Source organism: Microtus ochrogaster, chromosome 22, assembly GCF_000317375.1.
Source record: "Microtus ochrogaster isolate Prairie Vole_2 chromosome 22, MicOch1.0, whole genome shotgun sequence".
Classification (NCBI taxonomy): Eukaryota; Metazoa; Chordata; class Mammalia; order Rodentia; family Cricetidae; genus Microtus; species Microtus ochrogaster.
Genome location: NC_022023.1, coordinates 2069890 through 2078624, shown reverse-complemented (window position 1 = coordinate 2078624; position 8735 = coordinate 2069890). Strand labels below are relative to the sequence as shown.

The 8735-nt window shown below is 56.8% G+C and overlaps 1 protein-coding gene across 1 annotated transcript in view; it reads right to left on the bottom strand.

Annotated features, from left to right (window-relative positions):
- Capn5 (calpain 5) overlaps positions 1-8496 on the bottom strand; it is a 58202-nt gene extending 49706 nt beyond the window's left edge. The window contains exon 1 of the mRNA XM_026784420.1: positions 8290-8496. The gene's annotated coding sequence lies outside the window, so the exon portion shown is untranslated. The remainder of the gene's footprint in view (positions 1-8289) is intronic.
- Between the last annotated feature and the right edge of the window lie 239 nt (positions 8497-8735).

The following is an 8735-nucleotide window of genomic DNA, read 5'->3' as shown; positions in this document are numbered from 1 at the left end:
CGGCTATCCTAGCATGGGGAGGTCAAGGCAGGAAGACCATGGGTTCTGGGCAAGCCTCGGCTATCCTAGCATGGGGAGGTCAAGGCAGGAAGACCGTGGGTTCTAGGCAAGCCTCAGCTATATACTAAAGCCCTGTCACACTCACAAAACAATCTAAAATAGAACTAGCCTCGGCCAGCAATACCACTCCTGGGTCCGTATCCTGAGGAAATGAAGTCAGCATGCTGAAGAGATGGCCGCAGGCCATGGTCACTACAGCCGAATTCACCACAGATATGGGAACAACCTGAATGTCAGCAGATGAATGGAACTGTGGACTAGGGAGTGGGGTGCTGCTCTGTTGGCACGGTGCCCACTTAGTGTGGCTCCCAGGGGTGTGAGAAGTGGGCACGGTGCTGTGTACCCTGCAATCTCAACACTAGGAAATTAGAGGCAGGAGGATCAGGAGTTTAAGGCCAGACTCTACTACATAGGAAATTCAAGACTAGCCTGGGCTACATAAGGTCTTGTCTGAAAAAGCCCAAACATGGGCCAGTGAGATAGCTCAGGGTGAAGAGCCTGGCTGTACAACCTGACAGCCTCAGTTCAACAGCCAGAACCCACATAAAGGAAGGGAGGAAGAGAGGGAGGGAGGGAGGGAGGGAGGGAGAGAGAACTGACTTCGCAGTAGTCCTCTGGCCTCCACATGCCTGCTGGGACATGACCCCCCCACTCCCACACACTAATAATAACAAAACAATATTAATGAATTTTTAAAAAGCAGCTGTAACTCACCTCTAATGACGACTGTGTCAATCAGCTTTCTGTGACTGTGATAAACACCAGAGATAACCGACTCCCAGAGAGACAAGGGTGACATGACTCAGCTTGTGGTTCCAGCAAGCGATGGGCGAACCCATTACATTCCGGCCTCCAGCGTGGGGCTGGAGGCAACGCTGGGGACCTCGAGGTGAGTCAGAACCTCACAACCCATAGTGGCTGGGAGTGAAAGCAGGAGGAAGAAATAGGGGCTCCACAGGGCTCCTCAGTGGTCAACAGCACCTCGCTGGGGGGTTGGGGGTACAGTTCAGACCCAAACTATGGCACTATTTTTGCTCTCCAGTCGGGTATACTCAAAACTGCTAACACTCCAGGCAGTACAGGTAAAGAGGAGCTCAGGGTGGCAGAAAGACTGTAGTCAGTGCTCTGGGCACACGCGGGGCGGGGGCGGGCACTCGGACAGACTGTGGTCAGTGCTCTGGGCACACGCGGGGCGGGGGCGGGCACTAGCACACACTGTGGTCAGTGCTCTGGGCACACGCGGGGCGGGGGCGGGCACTAGCACACACTGTGGTCAGTGCTCTGGGCACACGCGGGGCGGGGGCGGGCACTAGCACACACTGTGGTCAGTGCTCCCAGGAGCAGGGAAGGTTGCAGGGTAGGGAGAATGCTGGTTACTCTTTCGCATGAAGCATGGTGGTATGCGTCTCCGTGTTAGAGTGTGGGACTAGCATGTGTGAGGATTCCATCCCTAGCAGCGTGAGCGGAGGCTTTAATTATATTCTATGTCCCTCCAAAGCTGTAGCCCAGGCCTCCAGCTCGCTCTCTCTCTCTCTCTCTCTCTCTCTCTCTCTCTCTCTCTCTCTCTCTCTCTGCAGATGAAGGAAGGCAGATGGATGGGGAAAGCTGGGCTCAGGCCACCCAAGGTTCCAGGCTCCCAGCTTCTGGCTGTAGAGGCTTCTGGCTGTGCAGCTGAGGTGGCCAGGCCCAAATGAGTCACTCGGCCAACCAACGCCAGGCAGGCTGGCACCCACACTGGGAAATCCTGTCTTTCTCCTTCCCTTCCCCTTATCGTTTCTGTTGGTGTCCAATCCCCCCTCCACAGTGAGCTTCTGACGCACCAACAGCCAGGAGGTATCCCTGTTCCCCTGCCACCAAGGCCACACAGGGCAGGGTCAGGCGTATGGATCACAGAGTCTGAGCTGGCCCTAAGGGATGGAGGTCAGGGAACTTGGACACCTCCACATACATGCAGAGTGAGAAACCAGTTCTCTCTTGGCTCTGTCTGTGTGGCCTGAGTCATAGGCCTGACCCCACAGCTGTTCCTCGTTTGGGACTTAGGTCCTGCTGAAGGTGGCATAAACACGCAGGAGCTGGGAGGCCTCTGGAACCAGAAGGCTGCTGGGATGGAGGGGGGTTGGGGGAAGAGTCCTTCAGTCCCTGGGTTCCTGCGGGCCGATGGCAGTGACAGGAAGAAGCTGAAAATGTGTCCAAGAACCCGAAGAGGCTTCCTGCATGGGCTCTGCGTTGGCGACTAACTTGTCACAGTTTGATTTCTCAAAGACTCACTTTCACAGGAAAGCCCTCAGCCTGGGCAGCAAAGGGCAGGGGGTCCTTCCACACCCTCACAGCCCAGCACCACATGCTGTAGAGTTGACACTGAGACGGGAATGGGACAGGGGTGCTGCAGAAGCAGCCTGTATTCCCAGCAGCAGAGTGTATCCTACCAAGGTGGGCGGGGACAGGATGCTCAGGCCCAGGACACAGGTGCCACTCACTCCCCGACAGGAGAGACAATCTAATAAAAGGAGGCTTGATCTCGTCATGCGACCCCAGGCAAGCTTCTGCCCTCTCTGGATTACAGGTTCTTACCAAGAATGGTGGGGTAGAGACTGCTTTGATTTCCAACCTGATAGATCTGTCACCAGGACAGTCATCTCCCCTGCTCCCCCACCCCTGTTTTTTGCATGGGCAGGCTATGACCCTAACGCCACCTCCTTATAAAACTGAGGGTTTAAAACTCAATGAGTAATGGTACCCATTTCTCAGGTGGAGAAATTGAGGTACCCTTTCTCAACTCAAGTTCCAGCTTTAGAAACAGACTGGACTGTTTCCCCTGCCCAGAGGGCAGAGGCAGGAGCCTGTCCTATGTCAGAGCTGGGTTCTGCCCATCACCTCTTCCCCAGGGTCCCACCCCTACACCTGTCCTGTGTCTGGCCAAGGGGCAAGCAGGAGTCAGAAAAAGTTGTGCTCCAGAGGTCAGATGGTGGAGGGAGGCGGGGGGGGGGGACCTCAGGAGTGCCAAGGAGCCTGCTCTGGGAAAGAGGAGGGCTTCAGAGAGGTGGGAGGGCAAGGAGGAGGAGGAGGATGGAGAAACCAGTTAGGGCAGGCTGGAGGACCAGGTGTGGGGGAGGGGAAGAGAAGAAGGAGGAAGTAGAAGCAACCAAACCCTGAAAGTGACTTAAAAAGGGGCAGAAGGGACACACAAGGAGGCACACACAAGACTCAGGCCAGGAGACTCGGCCGCACTGGAGAGAAGCGACTGTCAGGGCATGGTGCTGGCTGTGGGGACGGAAAGCAGGCCACGGCCCACAGGGCGCAGTGCTCTGGGCTCCTTCCTGGGAGACACTGCCTCCTAGGATGGCAGACTGGGTGACATGTTGGTCACATGTCCAGGCCCTGATCACAGCCCTGAACTGAGTGGAGTTCTTGCCCATAGCAGCCTTGGATGCCAGTGCCCCCTCTCCATGCCCAGGTGGAGACAAACTGAGCCTCCGGATATCAAGCTGGGCCTGAAATGCTCGGGGCCAGGAAGGGCCAAGCAGTTCACCTCTGGGAACCAAAGCCCAATCTGACCCCTCACCCTCAGATCTATTCCCACCCGGAGTATTCTCACCGGCCTCTGTCTTTATTTTCTTATTTATTTTTCAGAGTCTCGCTACGTAGTCTGAACTACATAGCCTAGGACGGAACTGATTATATAGAGCACAGAGATCGGGCTGCCTTTGCCCTTCACTGCCCAGCCCCCACTGCCCACCCCAAGGGCTAGAGTTAAAGCCACCACGCCCACTTCACTTGTCTCTTAAAAGGTGCCCATGAGGGTCCAGGGACCTGCAATGAGCATCTCATGTGAGCTAAAACCATAGCACAACCTAGAGAATGGGATCCAGTCACTGGGGTGACCACAGGGACCTGGGGACACAGACCTCTCTCCTAATGTCACGAAGTTCTGGCTTCCGTGGACTCAGGCTGGGCACCGGGGCCAGAGATAAAGTAGCCCCGGGCCTGCCTGAAAGGAAGGAAGCAGGCAGAGGACACACTCAGTCACTGAGGGTGATCTCGTGAGATATCCAGGACCTTGACTAGGGGAACTAGCTGTTGTAGGTACCAGAGAGCTAGGTGTGGGGATGGTGGAAGGCGGGGGGGGGGGGGGTTCTGCAAAAGTTTCTTCCCTGGGCTGATAATGGCTCCCAAGCAATCCATATATGGTAATCCTTAAGCCCTGTGGGCCTCATGTAGCACTGAAAGTTTTCAGATGGACAGGGAGAGCATCCTGGATGCGTCCTAACGGTAATAGCAAGCAAGTGAGACGCAGGGCTGGGCATGTGGCTCAGTGGCAGAGTGCCTGCCGAGTATGTACAAGGCTCTGGGGTCCTCCCTTACCGCTGCCCACAATGAACGAACGAATGAATGAATGAATGAAGCCACATGTGGCAGCACACGCTGGTGTCCCTAACACTCTGGAGGCAGAGGCATGAGGATGATGAGGAGTTCAAGGTCTAGGTTATTCTGATCTACAGGAGACTTAGGCTCAAAAAACCAGGGAGGGAGTGGCCAATGAGCCATTCACCAGGTAAAGGCACTCGCTGCCCACCTCCGATTTCGAGAGCTCATCCCCGCCACACACGAAAAGACAGATGGCATATAACAAGCACACACACTGTCCCTCTGGCCGCCACTCACCAGCCACGGCATGTGTATAGACAGACACAAACCTCATGGGCACACAGAGATAAACAACATAAAACTTAAATAAAAGCAGGAGGATAGGGAGGCCCAGGGGAGGTTCGAGGGCAGAAGAGGAAAATGAAAACAGAGAGGAACAGAAACTGGGGTGACTCAGTCACAAGGAATGCCAGCAGCTAGAGGAGGCAAGGCCCAGACTCTCCCCTGGAGGCCCCCCTAGAACACCCCCTAGGCTGGGTGTTCATCTCATACGACTCACCTCTGACATCCGAGGACAGTGGAAATAAACCCACACTGTTTTAAGCCACTGACTTTCTGGCATTTGGGGTTCAGCGAAGAGGAGGAAGAACATTTCTGAGGCCCAGGGGACAGGGTGAGTGAGTGAAGGAGCCTAAGTGTTCCCTCCTGCTCAGAGGACGGTGACATTACAGCTCCAACTGCCCCCCAACGTACCATGAAGTTCCCTGTTACAGTTACTAGTGAGAAGTCATGGAGTCCCTACCTCAGGCTGACTGATAGGTCACCCAGCAGGGGTCAGAGGGTACCAGAGCGGACATGAGCAGACTCTCCCACACCTGTGTACCCCTGACCACACCTGTGTACGCCTGGCCGAGATGGGTAACCCGGTGCCCATGAATAGGCCTGGTCTCTTCTGGCCACTGGCACCTTCTGTGCCTGACCACACGCTCCACAGAGACACAAGACCACAGAGTCTGTGGTGACCCTAGTCTCTCAACCAGCTCTGGGAAGTCTGGGGTCTCAAGGACTATTGTCCCAGCAAATGACAACAGGACATGATAACTCAACCCTTACTGGGCAGCAAACATTCTACAAACTCACACCTGAGTTCAAATATGGACTTCGTGAAGTTCAGGTTGGTACCCCAAAGGCGTGCGGCCCATTTTGCCTTTAGTGAGCAAGGAAAGACGGGGTCTAAGGCTGAAAGGAAGCTCCAGTTCCACCAGCTCTGAGGCAACCCCAGGGTGGCACCACAACCCAGAGACCACGCTACAGAGGTGGGGGCTACAGAGGTGGGGGCTACAGAGGTGGGGGCCTTGAAGGCCAAGCCTCGGGACCTTAGGGAACTGTAAGAAAGCAAGAAACAACAGGGCAGAGAGGCTGTCTGGAGGACCTGGGTAGTTTGGAAGGGGCCCCACAGGCACTGAGAGATAAGGCAGAGGAAGGCTCAATGGACAGGACTAGCTACAGATAGCCTGCCGGTGGCCGCCCAACCTACAGGGCTACTGGAGAAGGAATGACAGGCCCGCTGTCTGTAACTGGGGACAGCTCCACGGTTCATACCCATGAGTCTTTGAAAGACATATGTAGGGTGCCCCTCAGCTGCTCTACCCCGGCTTCTCCCTGGGGATAAGGGGGATGTGGAGAGGCCAGAGGACTCGGCCAGTCTGACAGAGAACAGTAAGCAGGGGCCTTACGGTGATCAGCAGGTCCTCTCATTCACTAAAGTCAGGAGTGGGAAAAAAAAAAAACACTGCTGTCCATCTCTTGCCGCAAAATGAGTCTCTCTTTCCTCAATGAAGGGGATTCAGTTATAATGGCTGCCAACTGGCTACCAAACACCTCATAGTAAAGTGCAGAGTGACCAGAGCTAATGTCAGCAGCAGCATCCCTAAGTCTCTGTGACAAGGCAGCATTTAGCCTCACGAGGGGAAACTGAGCCACAGGCAAAGACAGCTCTCTGCTTTAAGGGCATAGGCAAGCAGGGAGACAGAACCAGTCTTGAGGACGAAGAAGACAGGTCCTTCAGGCAAGAGGGTGGTGGAGGGTAGTCCGCTAGCACTGTGGGGCGCTAAGAAAAACCTCCTTTTGTGGGATGGGATCTCGGTGTCATCCCAAGAGCTATCAGGGAAAGCGGGGTAGGTGAACACGGCAGAGGCCTCCGAAACACCCACAGATGTGCCACCGAAAGCCACAGGTTTCCCGCCAGCAGCGCCCAAGCCCCACCTCACGGGGCCACATCCCAGAGGCAGCCACCTGCTTCTACACAGCAGTGGGGTCTGTAAGGGTCCCCCTGGACCTCCCTCTCCTGCTCCAAACAGATCCCCTCCTCTCCTGTCACACCCGGGTGAGGTGCTGAGGAGAAGAGAGAGGAAGTGGGGCCCCTCCCTGCTGGAACCTCTCCAGAAGCCTCTCCCCCAGAGTGGCAGAGCAGGCCCTTGTCAGACACACCCCCCTTCCAGACCGGCATGCAGCCTCTCATCTCTGTGTGCTTTGCTCGTGGTCTGTTTCACGGTTTCGATTATAAGACTCTTTCTTCACCTTGCTGAACTTTCCCCAGTCCCTGTGTAGATGAACCTATTAGTTCCCAGGCAAGGATGGCCCCGCCTGGTATTGACTCTGCCTTATCCTCAGGACAAGTTAGGGGCTTATCTGCTGGCCTACCAGCCTCTCAAAGGGAAGAGAAGCCTCTCAGGGCGGACTCCACCCAGGCTTCAGCTCCGACCCAGCCTGGGGCAGCGGCAGCAACCGCTGGGCCTACCATACCCCACGCCTGGTCTTCTTCAACTCCACCCTGGACACTAAGCCTGTAGCGAGAACCAGAAGGAATCATGGGAGGTCTCAATCCCCCCCTCCCTTGCCAAGGCACAGCTTCCCAGGAAGGTCTCCCCGGCTCCCTGAACACTTAGCTGCCCTCAGCACTGGCTGATAGATCCACCCTCTGGCACAGAGAGAAGATCATAGCTTGTGCCTTAGGGACCTGGGTGCCAGTTCTGGTTGGGTCACCTTAGCCTCTAAGGCTTAGAGGGGGGCTGGCTTCCCTACCGCGCTGTGGCTCATCTGTGTGAAGTCTGGAGTTGAATCTTATCACAGGGCAGGCTAAGAGCAGAGCTGGACATGCAGCACCTGTTAATGATCTATACTGATATATACTCCACCTCTGAGCTCCCTAGGAATAAGGCCTTTCCTACACCCCTAATCCTGAGGGGAGGGGGTGGGGGTGAGGAGCCAGTCTCCGCCAGACCCTTCCTGCTCCCCCATACATCCAGCCCTAAAGTCAGGGAGAAGGACCCCATTCAACCTGCGGACCATGACCAAGAAGGGGCGCACGGGGTCTTTGGCCTCATGCCCTTCTCCAAGCTGTAGGATGGAGGCACTTAGAAAGGTTGGAAGGTGACTGGGGTGAGGGGGACAGAGGTGGACACAGGAAAGGGGACTTGTAAGGAAGACTAGAAAGAGTCGAGCCCGATGCTAAGCACACACCAGCGCCTCTGCACTAGAAGCGCAGCAACGGAATACCCAGGTGGAGGCAAGGGATGCCCCTCACCCAGGGCTGCTGCGGGTGGAGGTGGGGCTGAGTCCGGGCGGATCTTCGGGGTGGGGAGGTGTGTGTGTAGGGGTGCTCCGCCTCCTAGGCCTGCAGGCCAGCGCTCACCTCCCGGCCCTGAATCCGCGGGATGTGCAGCCCCTATTCCGATTCGTGCTGCCTAGGCACGCACGGGCCCTCCCTGCACCTGCACACAGACACACACACACACACCACACACATCCAAACGCACACTAACACGCGCTCGCACACGCCTCCCTCTGCGCAGCGCCTCCTACCTGCCGCGTCGCCGCAGCTGGAGCCGGACTCCCGGGATGCAGGTCACAGCACGGGCACCGGAGCGGAGGCTGGACCAGCCCGCGCTGCAGCCTGGGACTAGGCGGGGAGTTGCTGTCCCGGAGGCGGGCGGGCTGGGGCTGGAGCTTGGGCGCTGGAGCTTGGACCCCGGGGTTTCGTTCTGTCCCGCCCAGCCTCTAAGCCTCCGCCCATTGGAGGCAGAGGCGTGGTCCCGGGGCGGGATGGGGGGGGTGGGAGGGAGCCAGGACGAGCAGCTGAATGCGCATGCGAACCGGTGTGGCCGCTTCTCCAGAGGTTAGGAAGTGAGAGGGTGGCCCTGGCCCCAGCACTCCCTCCTTCCCATCCCAGTGCTGTCCGCGGTAGGAGAGCATCACGGGGAGCTGGCTGCCCAGTGTGGCGTTGGCCCTGGCGGAGGATCTGCATGCCC